General features: G+C 64.5%; 1 protein-coding gene across 10 annotated transcripts in view; it reads right to left on the reverse strand.

The window, feature by feature from the left end:
- CSNK1G1 (casein kinase 1 gamma 1) overlaps positions 1–16,671 on the reverse strand; it is a 132,318-nt gene that overhangs the window by 76,532 nt on the left and 39,115 nt on the right. Inside the window, exon 1 of one of the 10 annotated variants that reach the window (XM_075575978.1) lies at positions 5,608–5,737. The exons of the other annotated variants lie outside the window; for them this stretch is intronic. The gene's annotated coding sequence lies outside the window, so the exon portion shown is untranslated. Of the gene's footprint in view, positions 1–5,607; positions 5,738–16,671 lie in introns of those variants that run through there. 10 annotated transcript variants of the gene reach the window in all.

A 16,671-nucleotide genomic window follows, 5' to 3' on the forward strand; every position in this document is an offset into this window, starting at 1 on the left:
CCCAGCCGGGCACCTCCACCGCATGTCCTCAGCGTCTCTCCCACCCGGGCACCACCACCGCATGTCCTCAGCGCCTCTCCCACCCGGGCACCTCCACCGCATGTCCTCAGCGCCTCTTCCACCCGGGCACCACCACCGCATGTCCTCAGCGCCTCTCCCACCCGGGCACCTCCACCGCATGTCCTCAGCGTCTCTCCCAGCCGGGCTCATCCACCGCATGTCCTCAGCGTCTCTCCCAGCCGGACACCTCCACCGCATGTCCTCAGCGTCTCTCCCAGGCGGGCACCTCCACCGCATGTCCTCATGGTCTCTCCCAGTCGGGCACCACCATCGCATGCCCTCAGCGTCTCTCCCAGCCGGGCACCTCCACCGCATCCCCTCAGCGTCTCTCCCAGCCGGGCACCTCCACCGCATGTTTTCAGCGTCTCTCCCAGCCGGGCACTTCCACCGCATGTCCTCAGCGCCTCTGCCAGCTTGGCACCTCCGCCGCACCCCTAACAGCCACAGGGCACCTCCGACGTGCAGAGCAATCAATGTGGCCGCTAGTAGGCAGGACACATCTTAAAATTTACCACTGCTGGTGGCCGTGCCCTTCGCGTCAGAGGTGCCCTGCTGCTGGGAGAGGCGCTGAGGACATGCTGAGGTGGAGATGCCTTGCGCTGCGAGAGGCGCGGAGTAAATGCTGCGGGTGGAGGTGCCCTGCGGCTGGGAGAGGCGCGGAGGACATGCTGCGGCTGGGAGAGGCGCGGAGGACATGCTGCGGCTGGGAGAGGCGCTGAAGACATTCTGCGAGGGAGGTGCCATGCGGTTGGGAGAGGTGCTGAGGACATGCTGCTGGTGAGGTGCCCTGCGCTGGGAGAGGCGCCGAGGACATGCTGCGGGGGAGGTGTCCTGCGGCTGGGAGAGGTGCTGAGGACATGCTGCGGGGGAGGTGCCCTGCGGCTGGGAGAGGTGCTGAGGACATGCTGCGGGGGAGGTGCCCTGCGCTGGGAGAGGTGCTGAGGACATGCTGCTGGTGAGGTGCCCTGCGGCTGGGAGAGGCGCCGAGGACATGCTGCGGGGGAGGTGTCCTGCGGCTGGGAGAGGTGCTGAGGACATGCTGCGGGGGAGGTGCCCTGCGGCTGGGAGAGGTGCTGAGGGCATGCTGCGGGGGAGGTGCCCTGCGCTGGGAGAGGTGCTGAGGACATGCTGCGGGGGAGATGCCCTGCTGCTGGGAGAGGTGCTGAGGACATGCTGCGGGGGAGATGCCCTGCTGCTGGGAGAGGTGCTGAGGACATGCTGCGGGGGAGATGCCCTGCTGCTGGGAGAGGTGCTGAGGACATGCTGCAGGGGAGATGCCCTGCGCTGGGAGAGGCGTGGTGAGGACATGCTGCGGGGGAGGTGCCATGCGGTTGGGAGAGGTGCTGAGGACATGCTGCGGGGGAGGTGCCCTGCGGCTGGGAGAGGTGCTGAGGACATGCTGCGGGGGAGGTGCCCTGCGCTGGGAGAGGTGCTGAGGACATGCTGCGGGGGAGATGCCCTGCTGCTGGGAGAGGTGCTGAGGACATGCTGCGGGGGAGGTGCCATGCGCTGGGAGAGGCGTGGTGAGGACATGCTGCGGGGGAGGTGCCATGCGGTTGGGAGAGGTGCTGAGGACATGCTGCGGGGGAGGTGCCCTGCGGCTGGGAGAGGTGCTGAGGACATGCTGCAGGGGAGATGCCCTGAGCTGGGAGAGGCGTGGTGAGGACATGCTGCGGGGGAGGTGCCATGCGGTTGGGAGAGGTGCTGAGGACATGCTGCGGGGGAGGTGCCCTGCGGCTGGGAGAGGTGCTGAGGACATGCTGCGGGGGAGGTGCCCTGCGGCTGGGAGATGCGCTGAGGACATGCTGCGGGGGAGGTGCCCTGCGGCTGGGAGATGCGCGGAGGACATGCTGCGGAGGAGGTGCTCTCCCCCATCCCCTAGGGATACTTCTCCCCCCCCCCCACAACTCACCCCGCTGCCAGGCAGTCTCTTCCCCGTCCACATCTCTCCCCCTTGCTCCACTCACCTCTCCTCATTGGTTGCTTTGGAGGTCACGTGAGCGGACTCGGCGCGCAATCTAAAATGTCACTGTCGGGTGACAGTCAGCACGCCTGCGGAAGCGTGCGCGAACCCCTGCTAAAGCCGCTCTCATTGCGGCTGCAGGGGCTCACTGTCTAGCGTCAGTGCGGGTCAGCGCCTAAGCGCTGACCATGCCCGTGGCCTAAGGCAGTGGCCACGCTGGCGCTGACGGCGCTCATGCTTAGAGAGCGGTGACATCACCACCTCTCCAAGCATGAGAGACGGGTGTCCGCACTACTTCGCAAGCGCGCGCGGGGGCGTTGCAGGCAAGCTGAGCGCGGTTCAAAGTCAGATTTTTTTGTTTATGTAAGCGCCAAGCGTGGTGAGCGTCTGTGCACCACGTGAGCGGGGACGTCTAAGTTTAAAACTATGATAGTGCCGATCTGTGCGCTATCACATGGACATTCCCACTGACAACACCAGGAGTTTCCATGCGATAACCACCAGTTATTGGGAAAGTTTGTAATTTTTCACACTGTCAGCATGAGAAGCAGAGGACGGGAGGCGCAGGGAGCAGGAGAAGCAGAGGTCGGGAGGCGCAGGGAGCAGGAGAAGCAGAGGTCGGGAGGCGCAGGGAGCAGGAGAAGCAGAGGACGGGAGGCACAGGGAGCAGGAGAAGCAGAGGACGGGAGGCGCAGGGAGCAGGAGAAGCAGAGGTCGGGAGGCGCAGGGAGCAGGAGAAGCAGAGGACGGGAGGCACAGGGAGCAGGAGAAGCAGAGGACGGGAGGCACAGGGAGCAGGAGAAGCAGAGGACGGGAGGCACAGGGAGCAGGAGAAGCAGAGGACGGGAGGCACAGGGAGCAGGAGAAGCAGAGGACGGGAGGCACAGGGAGCAGGAGAAGCAGAGGACGGGAGGTGCAGGAGAAGCAGAGGACGGGAGGTGCAGGAGAAGCAGAGGACGGGAGGTGCAGGAGAAGCAGAGGACGGGAGGTGCAGGAGAAGCAGAGGACGGGAGGCACAGGGTGCAGGAGAAGCAGAGGACAGGAGACAGAGAGACAGAGAGAGCAGGAGAAGCAGAGGACGGGAGGCACAGGGAGCAGGAGAAGCAGAGGACGGGAGACAGAGAGAGCAGGCGAAGCAGAGGACGGGAGGCACAGGGAGCAGGAGAAGCAGACGACGGGAGGCACAGGGAGCAGGAGAAGAAGAGGACGGGAGGCACAGGGAGCAGGAGAAGAAGAGGACGGGAGGCGCAGGGAGCAGGAGAAGCAGAGGACGGGAGGCACAGGGAGCAGGAGAAGCAGAGGACGGGAGGCACAGGGAGCAGGAGAAGCAGAGGACGGGAGGCGCAGGAGAAGCAGAGGACGGGAGGCACAGGGAGCAGGAGAAGCAGAGGACGGGAGGCGCAGGGAGCAGGAGAAGCAGAGGACGGGAGGCACAGGGAGCAGGAGAAGCAGAGGACGGGAGGCACAGGGAGCAGGAGAAGCAGAGGACGGGAGGCGCAGGGAGCAGGAGAAGAAGAGGACGGGAGGCACAGGGAGCAGGAGAAGAAGAGGACGGGAGGCGCAGGGAGCAGGAGAAGCAGAGGATGGGAGGCACAGGGAGCAGGAGAAGCAGAGGACGGGAGGCACAGGGAGCAGGCGAAGCAGAGGACGGGAGGCGCAGGGAGCAGGAGAAGCAGAGGACGGGAGGCACAGGGAGCAGGAGAAGCAGAGGACAGGAGGCACAGGGAGCAGGAGAAGCAGAGGACGGGAGGCACAGGGAGCAGGAGAAGCAGATACAGAGAGCAGGCGAAGCAGAGGACGGGAGGCACAGGGAGCAGGAGAAGCAAAGGACGGGAGGCACAGGGAGCAGGAGAAGCAGATACAGAGAGCAGGAGAAGCAGAGGACGGGAGGCACAGGGAGCAGGAGAAGCAGAGGACAGGAGGCACAGGGAGCAGGAGAAGCAGAGAACGGGAGGCACAGGGTGCAGGAGAAGCAGAGGACAGGAGGCACAGGGAGCAGGAGAAGCAGAGGACGGGAAGCACAGGGAGCAGGAGAAGCAGAGGACAGGAGGCACAGGGAGCAGGAGAAGCAGAGGACGGGAGACAGAGAGAGCAGGAGAAGCAGAGGACGGGAGGCACAGGGAGCAGGAGAAGCAGAGGACGGGAGGCACAGGGAGCAGGAGAAGCAGAGGACGGGAGGCACAGGGAGCAGGAGAAGCAGAGGACGGGAGGCGCAGGAGAAGCAGAGGATGGGAGGCACAGGGAGCAGGAGAAGCAGAGGACGGGAGGCACAGGGAGCAGGAGAAGCAGAGGACGGGAGGCGCAGGGAGCAGGAGAAGCAGAGGACGGGAGGCACAGGGAGCAGGAGAAGCAGAGGACGGGAGGCACAGGGAGCAGGAGAAGCAGAGGACGGGAGGCACAGGGAGCAGGAGAAGCAGATACAGAGAGCAGGAGAAGCAGAGGACGGGAGGCACAGGGAGCAGGATAAAGCAGAGGACAGGAGGCACAGGGAGCAGGAGAAGCAGAGGACGGGAGGCACAGGGTGCAGGAGAAGCAGAGGACAGGAGGCACAGGGAGCAGGAGAAGCAGAGGACGGGAGGCACAGGGAGCAGGAGAAGCAGAGGACAGGAGGCACAGGGAGCAGGAGAAGCAGAGGACGGGAGACAGAGAGAGCAGGAGAAGCAGAGGACGGGAGGCACAGGGAGCAGGAGAAGCAGATACAGAGAGCAGGAGAAGCAGAGGACGGGAGGTACAGGGAGCACGAGAAGCAGATACAGAGCAGGAGAAGCAGAGGACGGGAGGCACAGGGAGCAGGAGAAGCAGAGGACGGGAGGCACAGGGAGCAGGCGAAGCAGAGAACGGGAGGCACAGGGTGCAGGAGAAGCAGAGGACAGGAGGCACAGGGAGCAGGAGAAGCAGAGGACAGGAGGCACAGGGAGCAGGAGAAGCAGAGGACGGGTGGCACAGGGAGCAGGAGAAGCAGATACAGAGAGCAGGAGAAGCAGAGGACGGGAGGTACAGGGAGCAGGAGAAGCAGATACAGAGAGCAGGAGAAGCAGATACAGAGAGCAGGAGAAGCAGGCACAGACGCAGACAGAGCAGGAGCTGAGGACGGCGGATGTAGAGAGCTGCACGGTGAAAGAAAATGAAGGCCATTGAGTCACAGATAAGGAATAGGACACTTCTGGGGTTCTCAACCACAGCGAGATTTACAGACCAACAAGCATGCCTGGCGCTGGGACAGTCACTAACCGTGTCCATTCTCGGCCCTCCTTACAGGAAGACGATTTGAGTGGATTATGGCCAGACCATAGGACAAGATCACAGCACTGGCCACACAATCTGTCAAACTCTAGGACAGGAGTGGCCAACTGTAGTCCTCAAGGGCCACCAACCGGTCAGGTATGAGATATCCCTGCTTCAGCACAGGTAGCCATTTGCAGTCTTCGACTGAGCATTGATTGAGCCACCTGTGCTGAAGCAGGGATATCCTTCAAACCTGATCTGTTGGTGACCCTTGAGGACTAGAGTTGGCCACCTCTGGGATAGGACAATAAGAAGTCCTAGGGTCCTAAACTAGAAACTGTTCTTATGCTTATTCTTACCCTGTAGCGTCCTGTGATCAGAATTTCATCTTGAACAGAAAAATATCCAAGCACCAGTAGCTGCTACGCCCCCCCCCCCACAGGCCAAGAGCCGGTGACACGCAGCTGATGACCTCACAGTTCAGTTATGATGTATACAACGCATGTAGCAGTGTTGATGCCGAGGTCACCGCAGGTTCCCCCGCCAGACCGGACTTGTTCCCTACCTAGGGACAGAAAGTTTGAGCTGCAGTTTAACAATCCGCTTTCTGCCTCCTTTGTTATTAAAGAACAGTCATCTCAGGCTGGACTTCCTTACACAGGATTACAACCCGGCAGCCAAGGAGTTAACGGGTTGTATGCACAAACACAACACAAATGACTCTAGTTGGGGGGTTCTAGATTGGCCAGGAACCGCAGAATCTCGGCCATATTCAGTCCTCCCTTGGCTCCCACTCATTACCACTGTACACATCCATTGCCGTCCACCGACAATCCCCCCAAAATTTATCAGAACTGAATCAATTTCCCCCGTGGAGAATGGGCAAAAAAAATGTCCCCATCCCACTGGTCTAGGATGTGTGGCCGCATCACTTGGCCGCGATGTCCGCCCCCGACCGTCCGCCCAACCAAACAAGCCAGGTCTGCCGCGCCGGACAACTGCATGTTTAAATATCCCGCGTGGGACCACTACATGGCCTAGACAATCTTTAAAAATCCCGCGGGACTAGGCAGAGTATCGGACCCGCGGACATTGAAACATGCAGTTGTCGGAGTGACAGACCTGGCTTGGCGGGTTGGGATGTGTGCAGGAGCAGACATTGCGGCGAAATGTCCAACGGTGTTTTGCTCGCAGCCAAACGTCACATTCCACATTCTACTGTGCAAAGCGAGTAGAGTCCGGTCCAAAAAGACTCAGCAGTAATTGCTGCAAGAGGGGCTTCTACCAAGTACTGACTCAAGGGGCTGGATACTTACACAACCATTACATGTCACTGTGTACATGCAACCTGCTCCTCCTCATATAACAGCCATCAGTTTAACCCCGACAGATTTGTAGCTTTGAAGACTTAAGGCCGCGCTTATAGAGCTGGCGACAGGACAGATGGCGTCGCCGTCGCCACCAGCAAAAGTTGTAATTTGATTTTAAACAACTGTCGCCAGCGAAGTCACCAAAGGGGGCGGGCCGCCGTCTCTGATTGGTTTAAAGACAGTCAGTCACATGTGGTGACGGTCTCTAAAAAATCAAATAGACCCGGCTTCCAAATTTTCAGGCGCTCCGTCGCGCTTACTATAAGCGCTGGCGACGGAGTCAATTGATTTGTTTTGGAGCGCCGTCGCGTCGCTGGCACTATAAGCGCAGCCTAAAGCGTTAGTTTGAAAACCTATGCATACATTATATGTCATTCAACAACATGTGGCATTGTTGGTAGGGGGAGAATACTTCTGCAAAGCCCTGTATACAACAGCACAGGCGGTCCTCGGTTACCCAGCGGAACCCGTTCCGGGAGTAGCGTTGGATGGTGAATCCGCTATAAAGCGAGTCCCATGTTAATCGGTGATGGTGAGCGTCGGATGAGGCATTCCGGCGTCGGAAACCGTCCCCATAGGATTGCATTGTGACGCGTCGGATATGCCGTCCGTCGTACAGTGAAGCGACTGATAACGAGGACCGCCTGTACTTACATTGTAATTAGCAGTAGTTACATTGTAATTAGCAGTAGTTACATTGTAATTTTGCCGTCTATTTGGCTTCCTCTAAACAAACCTAACTGTGCCAATAGCAAATTAATGTTTGCTTTCATTTTGTTTGAAAGTAATTACACGTTTAATTTAGTACGTGCCTCTGAATGGGGGGGGGGAACAATTTTTCAATCAAGTATTTTCTTTACCCTTAGCCCACCCAGAGGGGGGAGCGGGGGCCTTGCCTGTGCAAACTCTTGTTGAACACACAGATGAGGAGGAGAGGGGGGGTGGCTTTGCATTTATCAGAAAGAGGAGCACCAAAACCAATCTGTACGGGGGGGCACTTAGTAAGACCCCAAACTGCCCTTTAACGATACAGCTGTTACTCACAACACAAGCTTCCCACAATGCTTTGCAACCACAGCAGCAAGCATTGTGGGGCGTGACTTTGGAAGCTGCAGCAGTGAGTGACAGTTATAACCACCCCCCCCCCCCCCCATGCTTCCTACACACACTGAGGGGCAGTTTGGGGGATTATTAAGCTCAGGACACTATACTGCCTGGGATCAGTCATAGCGTTGGCGACAGCCTGAGGTGTCGGCGATGAGATGAATATTTTCTAGCCGAAGCCGCACTATGTAATAAAGATTGGGAACGGACGAGTCTCAGTACCAAGCAGGCTGTAAAGGTTTGCAAACTGCTCACAGTTGGAAAGCTCGGTGTACACACCGACATCGCTTCTGAACACCCAGGGCTGTTCTCTGTCTTGTCGCCTCATGGCAGTGGAGAGAGGACCCCCCCAGTCACAAGAATGCAGAATGCCACAGTTCTGATCCAGGAAGTTTGAGTGCTTTGTAATTCCACCTATGATCTTGTGGGTCAAGAACCTTAAATTAGCCCTCTGAGACACAAGAAATTCCCCTGGGCCGTTCCCGCACTACCCAACCTCTGGAGACCCACCAGTACAGCATCATCGAGGTTGACACCATGGACTGTCGTGTTTCCATCCAGGAACACTTGCCCGCTGGAGAAAAAAACAGTCACTGGTGACAACCCCAGGAGCCCCAATTGGATAATGTTGCGGTATTGTGTTGGTCACCCAGAGGCCATATTTGTACGTTTCTGTGGCGACAGAAATTGGTACAATAAAAAAAAAACACCCTGCAAATATTATGGGGGGGAACAGTGGGGTTCCTGGTGTTTGAAGAACTACAGATCGGATGATAATTTTCTCTCTCCTCTGCCCCAATGGCGAAATCCTCCAGGACTTCAGTTTTCTGGAGACACTGGTGATTACCCGTCATACTGCTATAGTGACGAGAACAGGAGTTTCTGCGTCAGCGGGGTTTGAAGAATAACCCCTGCTGTGTCTTAAAAACAAACTGAAACCTTTCCCCGGCTTGGAGCAGAAGACCGTCAGAGGCTTTTTTAACTAATTGCCACAACATATTTAAGCGGTCTCATCTGGGCAGTTAATCCCTTTATTTACTCAAATCCGACATCTTTAAGTATTTGTACTTTAGATGGGAGGGGTTAGACTTCCTTCTGAAAGATGTTCCTGCTCAGCGAGTACAGGCAGTCCCCCCCTTCCCAAAGTCTTTCTTGGGTCTGAGAAACTCTCCCCCATTCAGAGGTCCGTTAGAAACCCCACTGGCCGGCTGTGAGGGATTGTACCTTTAGGAACAAGACAGACAAGAAAATGCTTTATCCCTGGCCATTTGCAGTCTGGGCCAAGATTTTAAGGCAGACAGTAATACATAGCAGAGGGGCGGTGTCCCAGTATACACTGCTCTCACTTTCTTGTCTCACCCGTCCTTTCACCCCCTCTCTCCCTTCTGTAGCTAAAAATAACCCTGACAGCTCCGCCCTGCAGGCCGCTCTGATGGATTTTACAGATCAAAGTGCTTCGTTACCTGGGGGTTTCCCAGTGGGACCGGCTTCCTGGTACCTGTGACGTCTCTGTCACCTTTTCACACACTCACCTACGCTGATGACATATCGCAAAACTTTACGGCCATTCCCCTTCTCCCCCCTCCCCCACCCCCCCAACCTGGATCCTGGCCTAGAACACAAAGCGGTTCCGGTGAGGGCAGGGCGGCAAGAGGGGGGGGGAGGGGGGACAGTGGCAAGAGGGGGGGGGGGGGACACAGTGGCCAAGAGGGGGGGGGGGGACACAGAGGCCAAGAGGGGGGGGACACAGCGGCCAAGAAGGGGGGGACACAGCGGCCAAGAGGGGGCGGGGACACAGCGGCCAAGAGGGGGCGGGGACACAGCGGCCAAGAGGGGGCGGGGACACAGCGGCCAAGAGGGGGCGGGGGCACAGCGGCCAAGAGGGGGCGGGGGCACAGCGGCCAAGAAGGGGGGGAACACAGCGGCCAAGAGGGGGGGGGACACAGCGGCCGAGGGGGGGGGACACAGCGGCCAAGAGGGGGGCACACACAGCGGCCAAGGGGGGGGGACACAGCGGCCAAGAGGGGGGGGGGGACACAGCGGCCAAGAGGGGGGGGGACACAGCGGCCAAGAGGGGGGGGAGGACACAGGGGCCAAGAGGGGGGGGGGACACAGCGGCCAAGAGGGGGCAGGGACACAGCGGCCAAGAGGGGGCAGGGACACAGCGGCCAAGAGGGGGCAGGGACACAGCGGCCAAGAGGGGGCAGGGACACAGCGGCCAAGAGGGGGCAGGGACACAGCGGCTAAGAGGGGGCAGGGACACAGCGGCCAAGAGGGGGCAGGGACACAGCGGCCAAGAGGGGGCAGGGACACAGCGGCCAAGAGGGGGCAGGGACACAGCGGCCAAGAGGGGGCAGGGACACAGCGGCCAAGAGGGGGCAGGGACACAACGGCCAAGAGGGGGCAGGGACACAACGGCCAAGAGGGGGCAGGGACACAACGGCCAAGAGGGGGCGGGGACACAGCGGCCAAGAGGGGGGGGACACAGCGGCCAAGAAGGGGCAGGGACACAGCGGCCAAGAAGGGGCAGGGACACAGCGGCCAAGAGAGGGGGGGGACACAGCGGCCAAGAGGGGGGGGGGACACAGCGGCCAAGAGGGGGGGGGGACACAGCGGCCAAGAGGGGGGGGACACAGCGGCCAAGAGGGGGGGGACACAGCGGCCAAGAGGGGGCGGGGACACAGCGGCCAAGAGGGGGCGGGGACACAGCGGCCAAGAGGGGGCGGGGACACAGCGGCCAAGAGGGGGCGGGGACACAGCGGCCAAGAGGGGGCGGGGACACAGCGGCCAAGAGGGGGCGGGGACACAGCGGCCAAGAGGGGGGGGGACACAGCGGCCAAGAGGGGGCGGGGACACAACGGCCAAGAGGGGGGGGGGACACAGCGGCCAAGAGGGGGGGGGGGGACACAGCGGCCAAGAGGGGGGGGACACAGCGGCCAAGAGGGGGGGGACACAGCGGCCAAGAGGGGGGGGGAACACAGCGGCCAAGAGGGGGCGGGAACACAACGGCCAAGAGGGGGGGGGCACAGCGGCCAAGAGGGGGGGGGGACACAGCTGCCAAGAGGGGGGGGGGACACAGCGGCCAAGAGGGGGGGGGGCACAGCGGCCAAGAGGGGGGGGACACACAGCGGCCAAGAGGGGGGGGGACACAGCGGCCAAGAGGGGGGGGGGAACACAGCGGCCAAGAGGGGGCGGGGACACAGCGGCCAAGAGGGGGGGGGCACAGCGGCCAAGAGGGGGGGGGACACAGCGGCCAAGAGGGGGGGGGGACACAGCGGCAAAGAGGGGGGGGGGACACAGCGGCAAAGAGGGGGGGGGGACACAGCGGCCAAGAGGGGGGGGGGACACAGCGGCCAAGAGGGGGGGGACACAGCGGCCAAGAGGGGGGGGGGACACAGCGGCCAAGACGGGGGGGGGGACACAGCGGCCAAGAGGGGGGGGACACAGCGGCCAAGAGGGGGGGGGACACAGCGGCCAAGAGGGGGCAGGGACACAGCGGCCAAGAGGGGGCAGGGACACAGCGGCCAAGAGGGGGCAGGGACACAGCGGCCAAGAGGGGGCAGGGACACAGCGGCCAAGAGGGGGCGGGACACAGCGGCCAAGAGGGGGCGGGACACAGCGGCCAAGAGGGGGGGGGGACAGCGGCCAAGAGGGGGGGGGGGACAGCGGCCAAGAGGGGGGGGGGGACAGCGGCCAAGAGGGGGGGGGGGACAGCGGCCAAGAGGGGGGGGGGACAGCGGCCAAGAGGGGGGAGGGGGGGGACAGCGGCCAAGAGGGGGGAGGGGGGGACAGCAGCCAAGAGGGGGGAGGGGGGGACAGCAGCCAAGAGGGGGGGGACAGCGGCCAAGATGGGGGGGACAGCGGCCAAATGGGGGAGGGGACAGCGGCCAAATGGGGGGGGGACAGCAGCCAAATGGGGGGGGACAGAGGCCAAGAGTGGGGGCGGGGGGGACAGAGGCCAAGAGAGGGAGGGGGGCGGCGGCACGAGGGGGGGCGGCACCCAGAGGGGGGGGCGGCAGCAGGAACCCAGAGGGGGGTGGCAGCAGGAACCCAGAGGGGGGGGGGGGCGGCAGAATCCAGATACGGGGGGCAAGATGGGGGGGGCAACGGAACAGAGAGAGGGGGGGCAGCGCTCTCTGCAGGGCCATATTACAGAAAGGGTTCATTGGAAAAGTACTGGATTTTGGGTGGTCCCAGCCATGAGCCAATGAAAAGGGATTTAGAGATTTACCAAGCAGAGCTACTCCATGAGATCTTCCAACCTGGCTTAGAAAAGATGCCCCCCCCCCCCCCCCAGTGTCTTACAACATGGATTGACGAGTAGCACCGCTTAGTAAATGTGTCCCATTCACTAGAATGGGGCTGTAATAGGTTGCTTATGAAGTAGCACTTAGTAGACATGGCCCAGTGGGTTGTGTTAGCTGGAGACCTCGGGTTTAACATCAACTAATTGTGCTTTTTTTTTGTTTGTGATAACGGTGATACCCAAAGCCGCCAATTTCTGTCCTCTGCTAAACCACCAGTACGCGGCATCACCAGCGCAAGGTGTTATATCACCACGCGGCATCACCAGGACCACCCGCGCCACACGTTACAGCACAGGGCTTGCCCATCTCATGGGGATTTAGAGATGCCATGCAAAAAATAAAGCTCAACAAATCTTGGCCGATAATTCATTCCATCAGAATGATGAGGGAGACACCCCCCTCCCCCTCCCCCGCCACTCATTGAGAGACACACAGGTATCCACAAGTTTAAATCCCTCCTCGCCCCTGGCTACACACTAATTGCCTGTGTGAATAATACATCAGATGCACTGATCTCCATATGGCTTACAGACGGGAGGTGTGTGCTAGCCTGGCTGCTTTATGGGAGGTGTGGGGAAGTTCCAGGCCCAGCTTGTTCAGCAAAGTCTTACATCTCTATTTAAGCTTCTTTTCTTCCTGAATAAACTCACGGAAAGGCTTCTCTTACGGCCTCCCAAACACAGGGACAGCCCTCGCGATGATGGGGAGATGATTCAGCGTTACCTGCTCGGAGGAGGAGGATTGTGCCTAATTATAGAACAGCTTTTGCATTATGGATAGAAAGCCGCATTTATCATCTGCTGTTTCCCAGAAATTTCCCAGCCCATTTCCACTGGAGAGGAGAAGAGATTCCATTCAAATGAAAGCAATGCGATGTTTAGCAGCCATCACATGCTCTTCAGAAACTATACATGATCCCGATATGTATAACTGGCAACGTATGTAACCTGTAACATGCAGCACAGCCCACATCAGTCATGTCTGGCAGCCAGGGGCTTACCACAGTCCTATAAAAAGGTGGGCATCATTTGGAAATGTTTACACGCCTCCCGGGGCCCCGCCTGCACGGACAGAGCCGCCTCCCGGGGCCCCGCCTGCACGGACAGAGCCGCCTCCCGGGGGCCCCACCTGCACGGACAGAGCCGCCTCCCGGGGCCCCGCCTGCAGGATAGAGCCGCCTCCCGGGGCCCCGCCTGCACGGACAGAGCCGCCTCCCGGGGCCCCGCCTGCACGGACAGAGCCGCCTCCCGGGGCCCCGCCTGCAGGATAGAGCCGCCTCCCGGGGCCCCACCTGCACGGACAGAGCCGCCTCCCGGGGCCCCGCCTGCAGGATAGAGCCGCCTCCCGGGGCCCCGCCTGCAGGATAGAGCCGCCTCCCGGGGCCCCGCCTGCACGGACAGAGCCGCCTCCCGGGGCCCCGCCTGCAGGATAGAGCCGCCTCCCGGGGCCCCGCCTGCAGGATAGAGCCGCCTCCCGGGGCCCCGCCTGCAGGATAGAGCCGCCTCCCGGGGCCCCGCCTGCAGGATAGAGCCGCCTCCCGGGGCCCCGCCTGCAGGATAGAGCCGCCTCCCGGGGCCCCGCCTGCAGGATAGAGCCGCCTCCCGGGGCCCCGCCTGCACGGACAGAGCCGCCTCCCGGGGCCCCGCCTGCAGGATAGAGCCGCCTCCCGGGGCCCCGCCTGCAGGATAGAGCCGCCTCCCGGGGCCCCGCCTGCAGGACAGAGCCGCCTCCCGGGGCCCCGCCTGCAGGACAGAGCCGCCTCCCGGGGCCCCGCCTGCAGGATAGAGCCGCCTCCCGGGGCCCCGCCTGCAGGACAGAGCCGCCTCCCGGGGGCCCCGCCTGCACGGACAGAGCCACCTCCCGGGGACCCCCCTGCAGGATAGAGCCGCCTCCCGGGGCCCCCGCCTGCAGGATAGAGCCGCCTCCCGGGGCCCCGCCTGCAGGATAGAGCCGCCTCCCGGGGCCCCGCCTGCAGGATAGAGCCGCCTCCCGGGGCCCCGCCTGCAGGATAGAGCCGCCTCCCGGGGCCCCGCCTGCACGGACAGAGCCGCCTCCCGGGGCCCCGCCTGCAGGATAGAGCCGCCTCCCGGGGCCCCGCCTGCAGGACAGAGCCGCCTCCCGGGGGCCCCGCCTGCAGGACAGAGCCGCCTCCCGGGGCCCCGCCTGCAGGATAGAGCCGCCTCCCGGGGCCCCGCCTGCAGGACAGAGCCGCCTCCCGGGGCCCCGCCTGCACGGACAGAGCCACCTCCCGGGGACCCCCCTGCAGGACAGAGCCGCCTCCCGGGGCCCCCGCCTGCACGGACAGAGCCGCCTCCCGGGGCCCCGCCTGCAGGACACAGCCGCCTCCCGGGGCCCCGCCTGCACGGACAGAGCCGCCTCCCGGGGCCCCGCCTGCACGGACAGAGCCGCCTCCCCGGGGCCCCGCCTGCAGGACAGAGCCGCCTCCCGGGGCCCCGCCTGCAGGATAGAGCCGCCTCCCGGGGCCCCGCCTGCAGGACAGAGCCGCCTCCCGGGGCCCCGCCTGCACGGACAGAGCCGCCTCCCGGGGCCCCGCCTGCAGGACACAGCCGCCTCCCGGGGCCCCGCCTGCAGGACACAGCCGCCTCCCGGGGCCCCGCCTGCACGGACAGAGCCGCCTCCCGGGGCCCCGCCTGCACGGACAGAGCCGCCTCCCGGGGCCCCGCCTGCACGGACAGAGTCGCCTCCCGGGGCCCCGCCTGCACAGACAGAGCCGCCTCCCGGGGCCCCGCCTGCACGGACAGAGCCGCCTCCCGGGGCCCCCGCCTGCAGGACAGAGCCGCCTCCCGGGGCCCCGCCTGCACGGACAGAGCCGCCTCCCGGGGCCCCGCCTGCACGGACAGAGCCGCCTCCCGGGGCCCCGCCTGCACGGACAGAGCCGCCTCCCGGGGCCCCGCCTGCAGGATAGAGCCGCCTCCCGGGGGCCCCGCCTGCACGGACAGAGCCGCCTCCCGGGGCCCCGCCTGCAGGATAGAGCCGCCTCCCGGGGCCCCGCCTGCAGGATAGAGCCGCCTCCCGGGGCCCCGCCTGCACGGACAGAGCCGCCTCCCGGGGCCCCGCCTGCACGGACAGAGCCGCCTCCCGGGGCCCCGCCTGCACGGACAGAGCCGCCTCCCGGGGCCCCGCCTGCAGGATAGAGCCGCCTCCCGGGGCCCCGCCTGCACGGACAGAGCCGCCTCCCGGGGCCCCGCCTGCAGGATAGAGCCGCCTCCCGGGGCCCCGCCTGCAGGATAGAGCCGCCTCCCGGGGCCCCGCCTGCACGGACAGAGCCGCCTCCCGGGGCCCCACCTGCACGGACAGAGCCGCCTCCCGGGGGCCCCGCCTGCACGGACAGAGCCGCCTCCCGGGGCCCCGCCTGCAGGATAGAGCCGCCTCCCGGGGCCCCGCCTGCACGGACAGAGCCGCCTCCCGGGGCCCCCGCCTGCACGGACAGAGCCGCCTCCCGGGGCCCCGCCTGCACGGACAGAGCCGCCTCCCGGGGCCCCGCCTGCACGGACAGAGCCGCCTCCCGGGGCCCCGCCTGCACGGACAGAGCCGCCTCCCGGGGCCCCGCCTGCACGGACAGAGCCGCCTCCCAGGGGCCCCGCCTGCACGGACAGAGCCGCCTCCCGGGGCCCCGCCTGCAGGATAGAGCCGCCTCCCGGGACCCCGCCTGCACGGACAGAGCCGCCTCCCGGGGCCCCGCCTGCACGGACAGAGCTGCCTCCCGGGGCCCCGCCTGCACGGACAGAGCCGCCTCCCGGGGCCCCGCCTGCACGGACAGAGCCGCCTCCCGGGGCCCCGCCTGCAGGACAGAGCCGCCTCCCGGGGCCCCCGCCTGCACGGACAGAGCCGCCTCCCGGGGCCCCGCCTGCAGGATAGAGCCGCCTCCCGGGGCCCCGCCTGCACGGACAGAGCCGCCTCCCGGGGCCCCCGCCTGCAGGATAGAGCCGCCTCCCGGGGCCCCGCCTGCAGGACAGAGCCGCCTCCCGGGGCCCCGCCTGCAGGACAGAGCCGCCTCCCGGGGCCCCGCCTGCACGGACAGAGCCGCCTCCCGGGGCCCCGCCTGCACGGACAGAGCCGCCTCCCGGGGCCCCCGCCTGCACGGACAGAGCCGCCTCCCGGGGCCCCGCCTGCACGGACAGAGCCGCCTCCCGGGGCCCCGCCTGCACGGACAGAGCCGCCTCCCGGGGCCCCGCCTGCACGGACAGAGCCGCCTCCCGGGGCCCCGCCTGCACGGACAGAGCCGCCTCCCGGGGCCCCGCCTGCACGGACAGAGCCGCCTCCCGGGGCCCCGCCTGCAGGACAGAGCCGCCTCCTGGGGCCCCGCCTGCAGGATAGAGCCGCCTCCCGGGGCCCCGCCTGCAGGATAGAGCCGCCTCCCGGGGCCCCGCCTGCACGGACAGAGCCGCCTCCCGGGGCCCCGCCTGCAGGATAGAGCCGCCTCCCGGGGCCCCGCCTGCAGGACAGAGCCGCCTCCCGGGGCCCCGCCTGCACGGACAGAGCCGCCTCCCGGGGCCCCCGCCTGCAGGATAGAGCCGCCTCCCGGGGCCCCGCCTGCAGGATAGAGCCGCCTCCCGGGGCCCCGCCTGCAGGATAGAGCCGCCTCCCGGGGCCCCGCCTGCACGGACAGAGCCGCCTCCCG

The sequence above is a fragment of the Ascaphus truei genome, chromosome 18, assembly GCF_040206685.1.
Source record: "Ascaphus truei isolate aAscTru1 chromosome 18, aAscTru1.hap1, whole genome shotgun sequence".
NCBI classification, from domain to species: Eukaryota; Metazoa; Chordata; class Amphibia; order Anura; family Ascaphidae; genus Ascaphus; species Ascaphus truei.